Genomic DNA, 20,667 nt, shown 5'->3' with positions numbered 1-20,667 from the left:
TTTGTTTGGGGTTCTTGCCTGAATCTATCACAGAAAGGGAATTATTTGAATAGTCCGCGGCGACGACGAAACAAGACGAGCCGTTCTCTCAGCGACCGCACCAGTGGCGCCATCTCGTTTGTAGGCCGCGGAGATTCGGCAAAGGAGGGAGGTTGGTGTGTTTTGCGGGAGGCTTGAAACTCTTTTTCGACTGTTTTATCCATGCAGACAAAAAACTTAGTTTGGCCAAAACACCACTACATTTCAAGTCTTTCTTGAAGAAGCGTCTTCAAGAAGAAGCTACTCTCCGAGCACCATGCATGAACGTTACATATTCCTATATTTAGCAGAAAAAGAAGCGACATTTCCACCAACAGTGATAATTCACTGAGAGTTCTAAAATATCAGTTTACATGGAGTAAGTAATCTCCACATATCGAAAAAGTTACTTCCTGCGGGAAATCGTCGTGCACTCCTCCGCGGGTATTTCTGTTACTTTCTGACGCTCGCCATTACCATAGCATACACAAAGACTTGTAGTTCAACAACACGAATTTAGATATTCACGAGTCTCAAAGCCGTGCTCTTGTAGCTAGATTTCTGCATCTACTTCTGCATCAACTGTTCGCAGTGCGTGGCTGTCAAAACAGTGCTCACATTATGACACCTGAGAAGTTCTTTGCAGGTTACTTTAGCGCATAAGAATCTTGCACCTGATTTCATAGGGAAAACTGTGTTTGTATTTTAAACGCAGCCAGTTGGAATGTCTCCGCGGACAGCCTTGTCTGAAGCTGCAATACCTCAAATAAAGTGTATTTTGTGCAGGAGAGTTTACTTACAGCAGCTATTGGTTACCATGAATATTTGCTCACCATTTTTTCGCTTCCATGTGACTACCGAGCTGTAACGTTCGAGCTTTCCTGATACAATGCAGTTCATTTACTCTATCATGAACTTTAGGTGGTGCGGAGACTAGATTTAAGCTCATGTTCACAGACAGTCGACAGAGTTGCTTCATTCTGGTTCGGACCCGGGGCATCGGATTAAAAGGCAAGTGCTCAACACAGGTGTGGTCAAGCGTACATGAAAACAAATTTAAATGCTTTTGTGTCGTTTTGTGGAGGGGAACAGGGCAATTTTTGTATGCTCCACTTGTAACTGTGTACCTTTATGTTTTTAAAATTAGGTGGTAGTTTGTAAACGAAGTTGCTTGGAACTTGAGTGCGTAAAGCTGCAACACGTATTACGCCCCGCATTACGTATTACGACCCGTATTATGGGCGCTTTATTGGGACTTGAAAAGAAAGCATCCTAGCGAATGCGGTAATTATGGTAAAGGGGATTTTTATCGCTGACACCTTGCTTCGTGTAGCGAATCAGAGCTAGACCCAACGCTGTGAGATGCATCCATTCATGACACTACCTCTTTAGGCAGGCATGCAAAACAGTTTCATCGACAAGAATTAGTGCTCAAAACTCTGTGGATAGGTGAAACTCTGAGGTGCGCTCAAGGAAGCTGGGAAGGAGGAGGACATACTTCCTGAAAGCAGTCGCGGCTCCGCGGGTAGTGTTTCTTCTGCTGTTGTGTGTCCAGGGTGGTAGTACGTGAGCGTGAGTTAACTGAAAGGTAAATGATGAGTACGTCGAAGCTATCGCAGTGCTTTAAAGAATGCACCATGCCTGGTCATGCAGTCCTGGTCGTCATAGGAAAAAGTGCTCTGCAGGGACAGGTAGCTGCTACGTCAAAGCAGCAGAGCAGCCCGCATCACGTCGTGAAAGGGGTGCGTGCGGCAGATTTCTTTAATTTGATAAATTTCCTTGTAATAAGATATCAGTGGATTCTGCTGCAAGTGGAATCCTAAATTGGCTGTTGCAAAAGCAGTGGCTAAATTTGTTTTTGTCAGACCGTCCACTTTGACTGTTAGGTGCCACCAGAGAACTATTAGCCATTGCGAACTGACTGAGGAAGGGCACTGGCACAGTGCTGTTTAGCGTTTTCATGGCTACAAAACGAAAAAAGAAAAAGAAAACATGCTTCAGAAAGCCAAAGGACCTTTAAGAATTTCTGCCACCGTCACACACATTGTGGCCGTGCTTGATTTTAAACATTCTGTGACATTTCTTTCCCGCAGACTGTGTGCTTCTGCAGACAATCTACACGGTCGATGGACCCCCTCCACCAGACTGCCAGTGGGCATACTTGCAAGAATGCCATGGGCCAATTTTTACCGTTTACCACCCCAACTGCAAGAATCTCATCAGGCGTAATCGCAGGGCTGGTGGCTAACAGTTCCCTGCTGTCTGCTACATTTCGGACATAATAAAAGATCTTACATCCGCCTGATCCGTCCATGGAAAATGTGTCCAATAAATATATTGGACGACGGAATCGCAGGTTCAGCAGCCATGGAAGAATATTTTTTGCCATACAGAGCTCTTCCTCGGCTACCTTGGACCTGTCAGTGTTGCTCTACAGATATACTAGCCCAACTCATGTCGTTCCACTTCCTTCAGGAGCTCTCTAAGCAGCGGAAATCACTGCGAGCATGTTTCAGTGTGGCAGTCAAAAAAAGGCAAGAGGATTCGAGTGCAGTGCAGCTGGTGGCAAAGCACTTAACAGCAGCTTGTGTGTGTCGGCTGCACTTAACAGTGCAGCCGACACACACAAGCACACGTTTGAGCGAACAGGGAATTAATTTTACCCTGCGGATCGAAAACTTTATGATTTCTTCAACCCAGAAAATCTCCGCGCACACAGCGAATAGTTCAAAGTGCAGCAAGTGATATTTAAATCATGTTTCGGAACCCAACCAATGATACTGTAAGCATTTAAATAAAAAGCATTTGAGTCAGTTTACACCGGGGTTCTTGAGGGGGGGGGGGGGGGGGGGGGAAGGTAGATTAAAATATGTTAATTTATATTATTATTTATCCCTGTCTTAGTGTAATGCGAGGCTTTACTGCGAGGAGATAAATATAAAACACTTCTGGGCAAGTGTGAACGAGCATGCCCCCCCCCCCCCCCCCCCCATTCCTAGAAATCCCCAGACTTCTCCAGAAATCCGGCGAGAGAAGCGGCTTCGGCCGCTTTTGACGCCAACCAGAGCGGAAAGCGGCGAGGCCGATCGGTCCAGACCGATTTCCGCCGCCCGAAAAATTCCGCTGCGACAAACATGGCGGCGCCCTTCGAAGCAGGACCGCTCGCTTCGGACTGGATTCGTCGCTGTTGCTGCCTTTTTCAGTGCGTTCACTGGCCATAAATGGGGCACCGGTCTTTCGCTTGGTCTCACCTCACCTATAAGTGATAAATTTGCTTTATAATTCGAAAGCATTTCTAGGTTATGTCGACGGGGTCGTGTCACCAAAACGCATGGAGGAAAAAAAACTGAGGGAGCGTGATGTCACGCGGCCAGCGTTCGCAAGCCGAGTGTTTACGAAGCCGTTTTCTTCCTCAGTTTTTCGCTCTCCGAGTCTGTCCTTTATGTTTTGATTCTGGTATGTTTTAGTGCGCGCGTATGTGCGACCCGCGGCGCGGGCGTCTCCAGCAAGGAGGTTGATCTACAGTCAGTCTGCCGCGCTAATCTGCGCATGCGCGCGCGTAGTGGGGCTAGATTTTACCGCACGCTATCACGTGGTGTGATCACGGGGGGACACACTATCTTTTGTTTTTACTATATATTTACTTGTTAAGGCTAGGCTTCAAGAATGTCGCCGGCCGCTCCCTCCTCAGTTTTTTTTTCCTCCATGCCAAAACGTGTCCGCGAACCGTGTCCGCCGCAATTGTGACGTTCTCAGAAGAGGCAGTAGCATCAAACGAATGGTTGTGATCGATAGAGGACGGTGTGGAGATTGTGCGCAAACAAAATTATGTCGATAGAATGGTTAGTTAATTCATTAAAGCCAAAAATGTCGAAAAAACGTCAGATAGCGCGAACGTCGATAAAGTGAGTGGACTGGAAAACAGCCATGGATGGCAAAATAGTGGAAAAGTAGGCAAAGGAGTGAAAATAAAGTTTGAAATTAATTAAAATGTATTTATTGAGTGATAATTATTCGAACAAACAGTTTCATTGACATAGATTAATTAGTCAATTATTAGCAAAAACCATTGGACGGTTGAATAGGCTGGACGGGGATATAGTAAGTGGACGGGAAAGCAACCAAGACGCCAAATTTGGAAAGCCAAAAGGGTTGATTGAGATAAAAGAAGTTACCATCAGAGTAAATGAATCTATCTTTAATTGAAACATAAGATAATCACGCTAATTCAGTACTTCAATTAATTTATTAATTACAAAAAGAAAATGATAAAGAGAGGCGACGAGTGCCGAAGTGGCGTCAATGCTTTGCGGCGACCCATTGCGGCTCGCCGCAGTGATCTCTAAGTTTTTTTTATTTAGAGTGACGATTCTGCCGCTACTAGGCTTAAGAGGAACGTCGGTTCGTTGGAAGTAACGGTTCCAGTCCTGACGAGCAGATGGCGCCACTAGGCTGGGCTTATCGTTGCGTGACAGCTTGCACGCGCTGAACAAAGAGTGGGAATGTGCCTCCGTTTAACGCACGTAAGTGTGCATGCTCTTATGGTATACGGACAGCATCGATTTATGCTGTTTTGTAACCATATCTGTGTACGCCGCGAGCGGTGACGTGTTGGCTGGGAAGTGTGCGGAAAAGCGAGAAACAGCAGCGGCGCGGAGGTTCCGCCTCGCCCGGGCGTCAACAGGTTAGAACAGGCCCTACTTATTCCGGCGAGCGAACCCGCTTCGCTCAACAAGTGTGTACGCGCCCAAAGTCGGCCGCAGGAACCTACAGGAGTGTCCTCTATCATGCAGTTTACTGTATATTACTCTATGCTATCAGCGTTCGCGCTCCATTCAAGAGGGGGCGCGAATGATTTCGCTCCCCTGCTGCCAATCTTACTAATCTGTAGTACATGGACAACAGGCGGTAATCATACACCCGGCGTCGCTGCAAGAGAATTGCTTTCGCTTATGCGTCGTCAGCCTTGTGTTGCATAGCAATGAACAGACAACGACGGAAGCTGCGGATTTTTTCTTCTTTCCTATCGCAAAGACACCTTCCCTATCTTTTTAACCCGTCTGTCCTGGATCTTTCGGGCAGCGTTAAAGGCCGGAATACATGGAGCGTTTTTACCGCGGCGAGTCGTCGATTTTCGCCCGACGGCCCAGATTTGACGCCCGGCGTCGAGAAAAACGCCCGCCGCCACCGATTAGGACCAGCTAGATTCTGACGCGCGGCGTCCGGTGAGACCAGAAGCGGCGGCTGAAGCGAGCGAATAGCAGCGCAGAAAGCCCGCTCTTCCGGTCCTCTGCCTGCCACCGCCAACATGGCCGCCATGGCCGTCGAGCTACGCAGTGTTTTTGGCAACGAAATGTTATTGTCGTGAAAATAAACGCTTCATCAGACTTGAAATGTCGCTTTTTTTTTTAGAACACAGCCGAATCTTGGATTGGAATGTCTGCGCTCCCTCCCTGAAGCGAATGTGTCGAAGAAAAATTACGAGGAACTTTAGCGGCTAAAGTGGTGAAAGGCGAAAGCCTGAGTGCTGCATTCTGCTACGCGATTGTTCACTGCACATTTTGTTGGTGCATTAATTAACTGCCAATTAATGACGCTTAAGCTTCGCCTTTAGGAGTGGAACGCGACAGCGTGTTGTAGCGCTGCCACGGAGTCCAAGGAACGCCACCACCCATTCGGCGCGATGCGTTGCACTTTGAACGCAACGCTTTTGGACGAAAGGAAATGCCGCCGCTTCAACGCTCCATGTATCTCCAGCCGGGCGTCGCGCCGCCGCGACATTTTCTGCCGCGCGAATGTCGTCGAAAAAAACGTCGCATGGCAGATCTCGGCCACCACGGTGAAGAGCTCAAGTACTGATTTTGAAGTGTCTTTCATTTGCAGCATGACGGCGGTATATAATTTTATACATTAGGAGGAACGAATCAGATTAAATGCGAGCGTCGCATCTCTAGTCATTCGCTTTCTGTCGCTCCTTCCAGACTGTTATTCCCGGGCTGCCCTCCAGCCTATGTGGATTAAAACGAAACGCGGACTCTCGTCCGGCGTGTACACCGACTGCACTTGAAGACTATTTGACAAAGGTCTGAAATGACAAACGCGAAACTTTCCCGCTTTTAGAGGGCTGGCCCGGCACAAGGTGCAAACTTTCAGGTATGACTCACCCGCAGTCAGCTGATGGTATGTGGCAGTGCGTGTCACCCTTGGAGCATAGTGCACGCGTGGTGCGCTCTGGGACCAGCTAACGCCCTCAACGTCTGACGGTGGCAGCAGTGTTTAGACGCTGTTGAACACGTGCGCGCACACGCAGATAAATCTTCCCGCTTCACCGCCCTTGGAAGCCAACGCTTACGCAACGTGTCCGCCTCGCTCCCTCAACTGAGCCGCTTCTGCCGCTCACTAGCTGCAACAAGTACGTTGCCGGGAAGCGAAAAAGCTCGAGCCGAGCGCTGGACCGGCATAAAGATAATCGCTGTCTGTAGTAGGCGCGTCGCTTCACTCGCTAGCTTCGGTTAATGCGCGCGCCAACCGTGTCTCCTTTTTTTTTTTTTGTTCGATTATAGACCGCTAGACTACAGGCGCGCCGCCGGGCAGATGACTGAGCGCCTGATAAGCGGCGAATTTTCGTTGTGGAACGCAGGACGAGGACCGTCGGGTTGGCAGCAAAATGTTGCTGTCTGTGATCGCGCAGAGACTGCCTCACCTGCTGCTCCCGAAATAAGAGCGAAGTGTGCGGCGCCAAGCAGAAAATGTTAGTGTTATAGCTCCCGCAGATGTGAAAGCAAGGCTTGCCTGTGTTTTCTGGCACGCGCGTGCTCACAAGCACTGGACAAGCATCGTGTCTCGAAAGAAGCAGCCACCTTTATTGTAAACGTCAATGGCTGGTTCCGAAGTGAACGGCTCGGGCTCTATGCACAAGGGTGACGCACGCGGTACTAGCGTGCGCTGAATATCAGATTTCATTTTGCGCAGCAAACAGCATGGTGAACAGGCATAAAAATACCTCCATTGAAAACAGGTCTAGAGACTGCAGCAAATAGCTTTTTGAACGTTCATAGCTGCTTATATACCGTACCATCGAGGACGTCGGAGCGGCGTTTTCAAGCTGCCTCTGCGCCACTATACGCGGCGCATTGGCCGCGTCGAGGCTGTGATCGCCGATGATTAGGCGCATGCGCGTCCTATATTCCTCCGCTTGCCTGTCTGATAGCTCGTTTCGCGTGAGTAGCTGGTTTTTCTGAGCTTGGCCACGGACGGCCGCTTTTCGCCGCTTGCGCTCGTCAGCCGCCGCATGGCCGCCGTAGTCGGCGCGCTGCCCGGCGACAGCGATGACGGTGCGCATTCATGGCGCCCGTCGCATTAATGTAACTTTTTTTTTTACGGAGAGGCTGTCTGAGCCGCAAGTCAATGAGAGGGCTCAGACCTGTACAGTGACAATCGACGGACCCTTGCCTTGTTAAGCGAACAATATTGAGAACGTGTCCTGCCCTGCGTCCTTGGCGGACTATTGTGGGTTAAATGCTTTCTATTTCAGCGGGACAGAGGTCCTGCACACACTTCGCAGAGAGTCAGGGTTGCTCTTGGAAGTCGTGGTGTGCGGCAGCTAGCACGGTCACCGGAAGGCCAGACGGACACCATAGAAAATGCATGGGGCTTAATAAAAGCTTACCATTTGAGGTCGCACTTTGGGAATGCCAACCAACGCGGATAATTAACAGGTGGCCATCAAGACAGTAGGAAAGGCTTCGTGCTTTACAGGTCTTTATACAAATAGATGCTGCGGCGTTTCATAAGCGTGACTTCTGCGATGGACTCCTGGATTGCGGTTTTGTTTATGTCCACTTTTATTTTCTTTTGTGGCAATAAATTTGTTGTGAAAGAATTCCCACCTTTGCACTTTACAGGGACAGAATATTTATGAAGTGGTTACGATGCACGCTCACCGTTAAGGTGCGTCAGAAAGTGGTTCTAACACGCAGCAGAACAAACCCGTCCTCCAACATAGGCACGAAGTTACAAACGATTCGTTAAATGAAGGAAAAAACAGCGCTTTATTTCTCTCCATAAGAAAAAAGTTACATAAATGCGACGGGCGCCGTGAATGCGCACCGTCACCGCTGTCGCCGGGAAGCGCGCCGAGTACGGCGGCCATGTGGCGGCTGACGAGCGCAAGCGGCGAAAAGCGGCCGCCCGCGGCCAAGCTCAGAAAAACCAGCTACTGACGCGAAACGAGCTATCAGACAGGCAAGCGGAAGAATATAGGACGCGCATGCGCCTAATCATCGGCCATCACAGCCTCGACGCGGCCACTGCGCCGCCTAGTGGCGCAGAGGCAGCTTGAAAACGCCGCTCCGACGTCCCGCAAAATTTTGTCCCCAATGGTACATGACGGAAGCCAATAGTCGCCGAAACCAAGGAGTATAGGGGATGATTTTTTTTAATTTGTGGTTTTCATTGATAGGAGATTGGTCTGTAGGTCAGAGCATCCGAGCAGGATTGGGGTGAGGAGGGATAGCAGGATTGGAGGCCGTGGCAGTCCTTAAGGGGGGGATCGTCTCCCCCAAAAAGCCTTTGCACATTCTCCCGAACGTCCGTTTTCGGGCTCTCATAGGGCGAGATGGGATTTTTAACGTACAAATGAAAAGCTTTTTCGTCTGTGATGCGTCAAGTAGTACCCTACTTTGTACAGTACGGTCCACTGTTAAATGGAACATGTGATCCCGTGGCCTCCGCGCTTCGTGGAGCGCTGCCGCCGAGAACTTGTGGGAACTGTCGGCACAAGACGCATGCGCAGTAAGCATGGTGGCTGGTCATTCCGCGCATGCGCCTGATGCCGCCTATTATCGCCGCATCTAGGCGGCAGGGCTTTGTGAAGCGCGGAGTGCACGCGATCGCATGTCCTGTACGTTCACCGTGTTATCCGCTGGCTTATTTCACACAATTCTATCTTTTACAGGTTTATTTCTTTATTTATTTTAGTACCTCAAAGACTCCACACAAGGGGCATCACATGAGGGGTGGGTTTTACAGAAATATCAACAAAAAACGAACATATTGTGCACAGTGCCAACATCAAGGTTCACTATTCAAATGAAACAGGCAAACAACTCAGAAAATCCAAATGCAAAATGGTCAGATGCTCTTGAATACAAAAGAAAAACAAGACAAGAATAAAAGACAGGAAGAAGCGCTGAACGGTGGCTAAGATTTCAATAATGGATTAGATAACAGTAAAGGCCGCATAATAAACAAGTGCAATAGTTCAACATTAGAGGGGAAAGGTACAGGAAAACCTAAAATGTGTCTAAAGATTTAAGATTATATTTGAATGCGAGAGTGTCTTCTATTATTACAGCGGCATTGGGAAGGCCGTTGCAATCTTTTGCTTTTCGGATGAAGAAAGCCTGTGCAAATGATTGTGTTTTTGGGCAGGGTATGACACCTGTTGACTGTTTTTGTGACGAGCTGAAAACAGGCAGTGTTTTGTGGCATAGATGCTTAACGGAAATTAATAGTAGAAACGATGAAAAGGGCTAAACTGGCTAGTTTTCGATGGTGCTTTTTAATAATGGCAAGCTAGATCGGTTACACTTGTGCAGAATGAATAATCGGAATGAACAAATCTAATGGCATGATTTTCATAGTTTTTGGTTGGTTGGTTTATGAGGTTTAACGTCCCAAAGCGACTAAGGCTATGAGAGACGCCGTAGTGGAGGGCTCCGGAAATTTCGACCACCTGGGGTTCTTTAACGTGCACTGACATCGCACAGTACACGGGCCTCTAGAATTTCTCCTCCAAAGAAATTCCAGCCGCCGCGGCCGGGATCGAACCCGCGTCTTTTGGGTTAGCAGCCGAGCACCATAGCCACTGAGCCACCGCGGCGGCATTTTCATAGTTTTTGGGCTCTCAGAAAGGTATTCCTCATGTGGGTTATAAATGGCGGCTGCACATTCTAATTTTGGGCGCATTAATGTGGTGTAGGCTAGTAATTTTACATGTGCCGGGGCATGTTTCATTGAGCTTTAAAGATAGCCAAGGGATCGGCTGGATGCTGCAGTGATGTGGTTGATGAGCGTTGACCACGTAAGATCGTCAGACAGGTGTAATCCAAGATATTTTTATGCTTTAGTAGCATGTAAACGAGAACCGCAGAAAAAGTAGCTATGTGGTATTAAATTGGATCGTCTATGGAAATGCATTACCTTACACTTATCAATATTTAAAGACATTTGCGATTTTCCACGCCAGTTTCGTACTGCTATAGTAACCCATGTTGTAAGCTAACACTGTCTTACAACAGTATTAGTTATATAACAGGTTGGTAGTTATACGAGTGCAATTCATATGCGACTGTCGAGGTATCGTGGTTCTGCCGTGCCTTCAGTTACTTTTGCGCTTCGTGACTGGCCCTATCATTCAATCTGAAATATTGTGAGATAAATATATCTGTTTTGTTTGTGTGTTTTATGGGGTTTAACTTCCCAAAGAAGACTCAAGCTATGAGGGACGCTGTAGTGAAGGGCGGCAATTTCGACCGCCTGGAGTTCTTAACGTGCACTGACATCGAACAGTACGCGGTCCGCTAGTATTTTTCCTCGATCAAAATTTGACCGCCATGTAAATATACATTAATTATATAAGTTAATGGTTACGTGAGCAATATTCATATATAAATCATAAATAGATATGAATTACATATGAATATTGTTCACGTAACCGTTAGCATTCAAGGCATGAGTTATGGTATAGCATCTTATCGTTCGCCATTGATTTTTCAGCAACAAAGTGCACAAAAATGGTTGTACAAATGGAGTGTAAATAAAAAATTGTTGTTTCTATTTTTTTTTTCCTTTTTGATATACGGGCATACGTATCAACGCATGCTCTCACGTGGCGTGATCACGGAGCGAAAGTCATTCTCCTTTTGACTTTTTATGACTACGCCTCAAGGCTACCGCAGGACACTCCCTCCTTTTTCCGGACGGCCTCGTCGTGATCCTTCGGTCGTGAGACTATAGCAGTGCCCGGTGAACAAATTGTGCTGTTTTATTTGCCGCTCTCCAAGTTATAGTGCACTTTAGGTGCAAGACCTTTCGTTGCATTGCAGCCTCTCTAGTGTAAATATGCATGCGTTGCATTGTTTTGGAATCACTTTGTAGTTGTCACGAGTGATTAGAATTTCCTCTGTACCGTCTCTTTGCTAATAAAGTTCATTTTGTTTGTGAAACTTTCGACTCCGACTTATTCTCAACCTTGCGACGGGCGAAAGCTGGGCACCCCTTTTTGCCACTTGGTAGCTGGTTTCTGGCTGTCAGCCGCTGAGCTCGCCACGCCGAGTCAAGGGCATCTCCTCTGAGACCGCTACCCCCACACGCTCTAAGGGTATCTGCGAGTGCACGTAATAAGTGCGAATTTGTGGCAGTTGGTATACTTGCGCAGGTGCTAATACTGGCACCCATAGCCGTGCGCAGAAGGCGGGCTAGGGAAGCAGTGCCTCGCCTCCACCCGCCCAGCTGCCAACCGAGACAGGTGGTGTTAAAGGGCAACTCCGGCGATTTTTCGATGTTCGTCGATCGAAATGAAATTTTAAGTCTGTATTCCTTATGGCAGTCTGATGTCTCATGAAAAAATTTCGTACCTGAAAGCAGCGTAGTTTTTCCGCAAGCGAATTTTGAAGACAAGCGCTCCTCGACGTGAGCTGACGCGAGCCAGCACCCATTGATCGAGCAACTTCTACAGGCTGATTGATTGATTGATTGATTGATTGATTGATTGATTGATTGATTGATTGATTGATTGATTGATTGATTGATTGATTGATTGATTGATTGATTGATTGATTGGTTGGTTGGTTGGTTGGTTGGTTGGTTGGTTGGTTGGTTGGTTGGTTGGTTGGTTGGTTGGTTGGTTGGTTGGTTGGTTGGTTGGTTGGTTGGTTGGTTGGTTGGTTGGTTGGTTGGTTGGTTGGTTGGTTGATTGATTGATTGATTGATTGATAACAACTTTTATTTCCACCGATGTAGGAGGCCCCCTACTCCCCGTCCCTGGCACGCAGGCCTAGGGGACGGGGGACGGGACCTCCGCGACTAAAGACTGGCGAAGATACATTGTCTCTTCGCGGCTTCAGCCGCCAGGCGGACAGCTCGTTTCTGGTCGGCGGGGACCTCGCTTCGCAGAAGGGCCTCCCAGGCTGCTCTACTCTTAATATTGTCCTCAGCACCCGGCGATCCAGGGCATTGCCAAATTATATGATCGAGGGTCCTCCTCGCTACCCTGTACTGTGACGTCACTGGTCTGTCGGCGTGTCAAGCTGGTCGGGCGCGCGCTGGCGTTGGCAGTGCAGGGGAAAACTGATAATTGGTTTACAGACACCCGAACCGCGACGTAAGGGAGGAGTGAAAGAAGAAAGGAAGAAAGAGGTGCCGTAGTGGAGGTCTCCGGAATTATTTCGACCACCTGTGCAATTTCGCGACATCTCAACGTGCCTGATGGGATGTGTACGCCAGAGTGATGGGTCACGGCAACTTCTGTTATGCTGTGGGGTGCACAAATTCATCTGTGACAACGGGCTTGATCTACCATAGGTTTCCTAGTGATAAGAACCTTCGAGAGAAGTGGGTGAGAGCTGTCTGCCGTGTCAACTGGTCTCCGAGGAAGCTTTCCCGCCTGTGCTCGGAACATTTCGCTCCAGATTGCTATGGAGACAGCGTGTACCTCAGAGAGAGATTTGGTCTCGCTAAGGCTTCGTTCAACTGGCGCTTGAAGGCAGATTCTGTGCCAACGTTATTCGAGTACAACAGCTCATCGCAGCGGCCAGCTGAACGAAGCGCGGCCGTCAAGAGGAAGCGGACCACGGCAAGCGTGCTCGAAGTATGTTGGATTGTAGAACTGTAGCTGGCGTGAATTGACTTTCAAAAGCTCGCCGTCGAGACAAAGCTTAGCAAATAGAGGACTGTTGGTAATGCATGCCCCGTGAGGACGTTGTGCACCCCGGCAACGTTCCGGCAGCAGATTCTTTCATGGCTGGGTCGGCCGGCACTCGCCACACGAACAGCTGTCAGCGGGAGCATCACGTTAAGTTTTGTTCTGACGAGGGTGTCACAAATGCATGCACGATAAGTACTTACTTCTCGGAGTTCAGACCGTCTCCATGCTGCAGGTGACGAGGCCTGTGGTGTGACTCGGCTGGCTCGCGCGGCGGTGGATCATACCTGAAAGGCGATTCGTTTAGTCCAAAATCGTCGAATGGGTTGTCTTCTAAAAACTCGCTGGTCTCGGAGAAGCTGTTCTCCGCGCTTTCAGTCATTTCGACAGCGCGGTTCAGGGTAGTTGCGATATCTTCGGGCACTTCACAGTGCGGCGAACACGCCAGAGACGTCACAGTCAATACCGCACGAAGGCACCTCCCCGGTTTCTGTTTTGCAGTTTCGATTTCGAGTTTTGCGTTTTTTGCTGTTTAAAAATTATTTTTTAGTGTTGCTTTCGAAAACCTTGTATCGTACACATTACAGGAGGTTCTTAGGAACACGAAACAGCCATTAACTTAAAATGGCTGAAAAATCGCTGGAGTTGCCCTTCTTCACCTACCGGGTGCCAACCGTTCCCCTCTCAATTTGCAGTAGAGACGAGGGAGACACCGGACGAATAATGACAGCAGTAAAATGACTGGGACAGCAGCAGGCCTTCGTGCAGAATGGGCACCCTCCCGAAGAAGTGTCTGCAAAAATTTGGGTTGCGGGAGCTATTCCTTCTTCTCGCACTGCTCGGGAAGAACAACCTGGGTGGTCTCATAAACCGCCCTCGGTTGCAGTAGGGTGCCTCGAAGGGTGCCTCGATGGCCAGCGCCGCTGAGGAGAGCGCATACATCGAGGCACCCTATGCGACAGCGTCTGAAATAGGCGCCATAAGCCGTGGATCACATATGACCGTCGTTTTGGATCTGCCGCCAAATTGAAGATGACGCTCCTGGACAGGCTGTGCCATCTAGTTTACTTCTATAACACCATTTCTTTCGTTCACGTTTTATTTTTTCGTTTTCTAATGCGAGGAGGCGACGTGAAAAATTAAAATAATCGGACGTGGTCCGCTGTTCGCCGATCATAGCGTCCCTTTCGCCGAAAGGCTACACCGAGCACTTCTGTCGGTTCTTATGCTGTGTTCCTATTTTTTTCTTAGAGAGGTGTGGTGAGTTAGGCAACCACGTGGAATGGTCGAATTTTAGTTTCTTATTCTTCTTCATCCTCTTTATAATGGCACATACCCACGTGGGTGGATTGGCCAAGGTGTAGTGGCATCAGTAAGGATGATGATGAACAAAGAACGTTTTGGTGAAGAAAAAAAAAAGAAAGAAAAACTCCAAGACTTTTAAAGGAGTTACAAATCAACCTACCAGTTGCAATTATGTAATTAATCATAGAGATCCAGTTTCGACTGCGAGACTTCGTCTCAGAGGCCCGGGACATCAGCGCGCGCTCGCGCTTGCTTTGTTTTCCCGTTCACGTTGTATTTTGCGAAGTGCGCTTGATTTGTAAATGATGAGAGGGGTGTCTGAGGATCTTTGGAACATAGTGCAAAGGTATTTTACAATACCACGCCCCCTTTTAGGGGTTTTTCTGTGCTATTTTTATTTTTATTGCTACCACCTAAAAGAAGAGAAAAAGTATCAACTGCAAGCTCTGCTATAAAAATCAAGAACAGAACTCATGACAAGTGCAATTTGCACCGCGTTTCATGTCTACCTCCACTTCATGTCAACGCACGACTGCTTTCTCTAGTGGCATAGCAGTCATGTCGCCTAACTTGAACGGAAGGCCACGCTGCTGAAAATCGCAAGAATTATAGCTAAGAATATGTGTAACGTTTTGTGTATTTTAATTTTCTGTAAGTACTCATTGCGGCGGCTTATTTTTGTTTTGATTGCAATATGCGTTATCATATCTGCGTTATCTGGTTATTTTTGCTTTGCTTGCACTATTTGTGTTATCAGCATATAATCAATAATTTTTTGAAAAGTTCTGCCCACACAACTGTGGCGTTTTTTTCGTTTGAAAATATAAGCAGCTACACTTTGATGTATTACACTGCGCAGTGCATTTAGCACTTCTTGAATAAATAATTTTTATTTTTAAACCCTCAAAACCGGTCATTTAATTTGCGGTGAGGAAAGAGTTAGCCGCAGGGGCAGCTGGGCTAGTACATATGATGACTCGCCGCGGTCTAAGAATGCGACATATTTTGCGTAGTTGCGTAGTCTTATTTATTTATTTGTTTATTTATTTAATACTGCGGAGTCGCTTGACTCCAAGCAGGCGTGAGCACAGATACACATACAAGATATGCACGAGCGTCATGCAAGAGCAAACAGATGACGCAAAAAAAGAATCCAAAAAGACAAGGGTTTCACATACAAAAGGCTCTCAAATTATCAACAAACGTTTCTACATTCGGGAATTGGAATAGATTGGGGCGTGAAAGACAGTGGACTCAGAATTGCGGTATATTAGCGGTTGAAAGAAGACAGCAACCCAGTTGATCGCGGCTAAATATTTCATCTCTGTATTCGAATACGAGCCATTGTCACAGCCGAATTTCTCCAACTTCTCCTTAATATGGGCACAATGGCGTTCGTGTTGCTTGCTTGGACGTTGCAAACAAATTCTTCCGATATACATAAAAAAAAAAATTCGCCCAACGTGGGGCTCGAACCCACGACCCTGAGATTAAGAGTCTCATGCTCTACCGACTGAGCTAGCCGGGCAGACGCTGCAGAGCGAATTTTTGTCACTATAAAAGATCTGCTTGTTGTGTTGCCTTTTTTTTTTTTTTGGTGGATATGTTTTATAGCTGTTTCTCTTTTTTGTGCTCCCACGGTACACTCATGGCACCCGAAACACTAATTATAAATACACATTTGACAGCAATTGCGCCCCATTGCTAAACGCTATTGCCTAGTTTAGGTTAAGATTTCATACAGAGGCCAAGCGCAGAGGCGGATCGAGCAGCTTTCTCTTTCTGCCATTGTAGCTGCTGTGAAAGACAGGCGTACTCTATAGACAGGCGTCTTGCTCTTCTGTTTCCTTGAAGTAATCCATACTCTCAAGAATTTCTCCAGCAGAAAGAGAGGTAGCACTACCTTTACTACTAAACCCAAAAGATTTTTCAGTACCATAAGCCGGGGGCAGATAACGCTACCGTGATTTCAACGATGAAACTAGCGAAACCAGAGCGAAACCTGTGGAACTGGTGGCCACCACTAAAGTCCCTTCATGAGCTTTTCTAAATAAAGCTTTAGCCACCTCATGCGACGGTAAACAAAACAGGCCACTAAATATGGTGTCTCTGTGCAGGCGTTGTTGGCTCAAATTGCTCACATTTACAGTACGCGCAAATTTGGATAACACCGTTCCTTTTTTTGTCTCCTATATGAAGGCTGGCCGCGGATGAATCAATTTAAAAATAACGAGTGATGGACGGGCTGGAAGAAAAGGTATCGACTGAAATACTAGAAAGCCAGAAAATGAGTGAAAAGTGCACCTTGCATTTTAAGGCACTTCCTAAATGCTTGAAGCAACGTCTAGCTGTTCTTGCCATCGTAAAGGCAAAAGAAAACGAAGAGATCAACTGAACATTTCGATCATGATTTCGATGCATGCGTTAAATATAGTAAAAACTGCATAGAGAAAAGGACACTATCAAAAAATATGGCGGAAAAAACATTTTGTGGCGTTAGTGCCGTAAAGTATACCATACGCAAAATCTGGCAGGAGCAGCTGTTCCTAGATCAGTAAAAAGAAAGCGAACATTAAATTAAAAATCAGGCCGAGGGCGCTAGCCAACACCCAGTCTGAAAGGAGGCACTTATGTCGTCCACCGATTGTTCCGTAAGTCATGTGAGCGAAAAGAAAGAAAAAAAAGAACCCGAAACAGCCTTTGGGAGACATGCCTAAGTAGGCTTATCTCCCTGTTTGCAATGCTGCGGTTGGATTTCGAAGAGTAACGAAACTGTAATTCGTAATCCCATTCATAAAAGGTAAGAAAATTCACCATCATTGCAATACGACGCTGTAATACTGTATACGCCGCAGGCGCTAGGAGTGTCATTCTTTCTCCAGCGGCTGCCGAAATGAGGCGATGGCAATGCGCTTCCTGAAATCAAGTCGGCATTGTCCCTGTGGGTTCGGTTGTGCTCACACGCACAAATTCTCAATTCGCGACGCCATCTGCCTTTGTCAGCATATTTGTTCCAGTTTATTTGGTTTAGCGATGGTTTCCCTGCGTATAAGGAGGCGAAAGTCAAGCAATGTTCTGTTTTTTTTCGCGACTCCGCTCCGTTCTATGCGACGAAACAACGCTTCCAAACTAGGCAGCGACACTCGGCCTCGAAAAGAGCATGGAGTATTGTTAATTAATCTTTGCTTTGCAAAGACTTCGAAGGGTGTTTTCGCGGCTGATCGTTTGGCCGGTTGGTGCAACCATCGCCTGTGTAACCTATGTGCGAGTCCGCATATGAATGCTGAAAAATTCATCGACACCACGATATTGGTAGCATTGACGATTACTTGCAGGGCGGTCGAATTGAGATCGAGGAGAGCGTCTGGCGGCTTGCAGAAGCATTTTTCGACCCTTGCCGTCGGTTTTGCTGTAACTGCGCTTTGATGAACCCTGTGTCTGGGCTGTGCGTTTAGACAGTCTGTTCTCCGGTGGTCAATCAAGCGCGGCATCACGCTGTGTGCCTCGAAAGGGTGATGTGCACCATAAAGTCGCATAGACGGTAAAAAATTGAGCTTGCGAGGACCTGTGGGTTACCATGCCAGTACAGGGAAAGAACAGCAAGGCGATCGCCGACTTACGCATGAAATTCTCACCATAGTGTCATAGTTGAGCCGAGCGCGAGTGTTACTTGCCGGGCTTTCATATCCATACCTTGTTCACAAGTCAGCGTTCCTGTCGTTTTCCATACCCCAGCGTTCTATCGGTGCACGCTGGTTCGCTTGCCAAACTACTGTGCAGCTCATGAGCAATTACTGTTTACCTTGATCATAGCTACTCTGCTATTGTAATCGAGCATTTGATGGAATATCGTCTGGTCATGGTGAGGCATATTGCAAAAATCGCAAATAACAGTCACTGACCAAAGTCAGTAAATAACAGTTAGTGTTTTGGGTTTCATATGGAACCCTTGTTCACAATCTGCGTACAATGTTTTCAAGAAAAGGGTTCTGGTTGTGTAGTGCAGTTTGTTTCACTCTGCAGTTACGCTGCATTTCGTGGCACCAATCACACAACTCTTCCACATTCGCACGCAGGTCACCATGGAAAAGGAAGAGGAGCAGCTTGACTGCGAGGCAGTTGTCTACCAGTGCGGTGCCTGCGACGAACAGTTTTCCTCCCTGCAGGAGATAGAGCAGCATCACAGTGCCGAAGGAGGCAACATGTGCCCTTTCATGGTGGCAGCTGCCATTCAGCCCCATCTTGATGGCAGCAAATCGGAAGTAGTGGTTGTCTCTGAAGATGTAGCGCTCTCTGAGAGTGTGGTTGTATCGGGAGACATCATCATTCCCGAGGACGTAGCACTTTCTGAAGACGTTGACGACCCAGAGCCCATGGTTGTTGAGGCGATGCCAGTGCTGGGCCATGGGCATGTTTGCACCATATGTGGATCAAGCTTCAGCTCAAAGTTCCTTTTGGAAGCACATGTGCAGTCACACCGTAACAACGAGCAAAAGGTCTATGTCTGCGAGCTGTGCAAGCAAAAGTTCTGTGACTCGAGTGAGTATGTCACCCACCTGGTATCAAGCCATGCTAAGAAGGACCACTGCTGTACCATTTGCAACAAGTGGTACACATCACGCAGCAACCTGAGGACCCATATGATGATTCATGCTGGACGTAAGCCTCACCAGTGTGACATCTGTGGCCGTCAGTTCACAGTGTCCAGCAACCTGAAGGCTCACCGACGAATCCACACGGGCGAGCGCAAGTACGTCTGCCAAGTATGCAACAAGGGCTTCATTACATCCACCCACCTCAAGACACACATGGCTGTACATACTGGTGAAAAACCGTACCAGTGCGAAATCTGCTTTCGTGAGTTTGCTGTCAATAGTAACATGCGTGCGCATATGCTGACACACACTGGAGAGAAGCGGCATGAGTGCCAGATCTGCGGCAAGCAGTTTGCCACTTCCAGCCATGTCAAGACTCACCTCTTGTCCCACACAGGCCAACGAGACCACAAGTGCCCGACATGTGGCAAGTCCTTTACGGTGGCGTCCAACCTGAAGGCCCACATGAAGATCCACCTCGGTCAGAGGGACCACGCCTGCGACCTTTGCAACAAGCGCTTCTACACTAACAGTGATCTCAGGTCGCACAAAATGGTCCACACTGGAGAAAGGCCATACCAGTGTGACGTGTGCCTTGAGCGCTTCACCAAGATGTCCAACCTCAACTCACACCGGACGACACATACGGGTGAGCGACCCCACCAGTGCAGCATATGTCTGAAGCGGTTCCGCAAGGCCATCAACCTGCGGACACACCTGCAGACGCACCAGTCGGATCGTGCACACCCTTGTTCGCTGTGTGATGAGGCATTCCCAAACATCACGCGTCTCAAGGCGCACACAAAGAAATGCCACCAGGAAGTCATCAGCTGCGAGCAGTGTAACCGCAGGTTCCAGTCACGAGCTGCACTAGATTCACACATGAAGATCCACTCTGATGCATACCCCTTTTCCTGCAGCATGTGTGAGCGGTCATTTGCCAAGGAACAGCACTTGCTGAAGCACATGGAAGGACATGTGGAGAAAAAGAACGAATGCCCCACATGTAACCTGCGGTGCATATCCACAAACCAACTGGAAATACATATGCGGACACATACTGGTGAACGACCCTATGGCTGTGATGAATGTCCGCGGCGCTTCACAAAGCAAGTTAACCTCAAGCGTCATATGCAAGTCCACACAAAAATCAAGTTTGAGTGCCAGGTCTGTCTAAAGAACTACATCTCAGAGAAGACTTTGCAGTCACATTACCGAAACGCTCATCCAGATTATGCATATACGAACCTAGGTGTAACAGGTGCAACAAATGAAATTCACGTTGTGGTCAAGCAGGAACCCGGGACACCTACATACTCTAATGGTGAAGATGTCGTGGAGGACGAAGAGGAAGAAGACAATGAAGAGTTGGAAGAGGAAAATGAATTTGAAGAACAGGAAGCAGAGGATGAACTCTGCAAAACTGAGCGGCTACAGAGCAAGCTGGAGACAAACGGACATAAGTTTGGTGGCACACAAAAGTTAGAGACTGAAGGCACTAATATTGAAGAGCAAGAAGCCAACGAAAATTGAGATAACGAAAATTGAGATTAGGTCTTCCACATGATGCGAAGGTTTTCTCAGGACTCCAGTGCGGGAGAGTTTGGTAGATATTAATTAATAAAAGTTCAAGTACTGTGTCCGCTGACAGCTTTGTTGATCAGTGCTTGTAAAATAAAAGAAACTAGCTGCTGTTTTAATAGTAAAATGTGTTTCCTGGTGGGATCCTTCACTCGCGACAGCGCTTTGTCTGGTGCCGCGGTAACGGTATGTAACAGGAAAAGGGGAGGGGGGAGGCGGAGGGGACGACCATATTTTAACATA

At 47.7% G+C, this 20,667-nt stretch overlaps 1 non-coding gene and 1 pseudogene across 2 annotated transcripts; one reads left to right on the top strand and one right to left on the bottom strand.

Moving 5' to 3' along the window:
- Positions 1-15,703: 15,703 nt before the first annotated feature.
- On the bottom strand, positions 15,704-15,776 carry TRNAK-CUU (transfer RNA lysine (anticodon CUU)). Its single transcript has one exon. It is a non-coding gene; the product is annotated as a tRNA-Lys (tRNA).
- A 1,117-nt stretch (positions 15,777-16,893) lies between these two features.
- On the top strand, positions 16,894-20,551 carry LOC149365049 (uncharacterized; annotated as a pseudogene). The gene is made up of 2 exons (XR_016289251.1): positions 16,894-17,048; positions 18,325-20,551. The product of XR_016289251.1 is annotated as an uncharacterized LOC149365049 (transcript).
- Positions 20,552-20,667: the final 116 nt, after the last annotated feature.

Source organism: Amblyomma mixtum, chromosome 2 (assembly GCF_055824585.1).
Source record: "Amblyomma mixtum isolate Tamu chromosome 2, ASM5582458v1, whole genome shotgun sequence".
Lineage (NCBI taxonomy): Eukaryota > Metazoa > Arthropoda > Arachnida > Ixodida > Ixodidae > Amblyomma > Amblyomma mixtum.
This window is presented reverse-complemented; position numbering and strand designations above follow the sequence as displayed.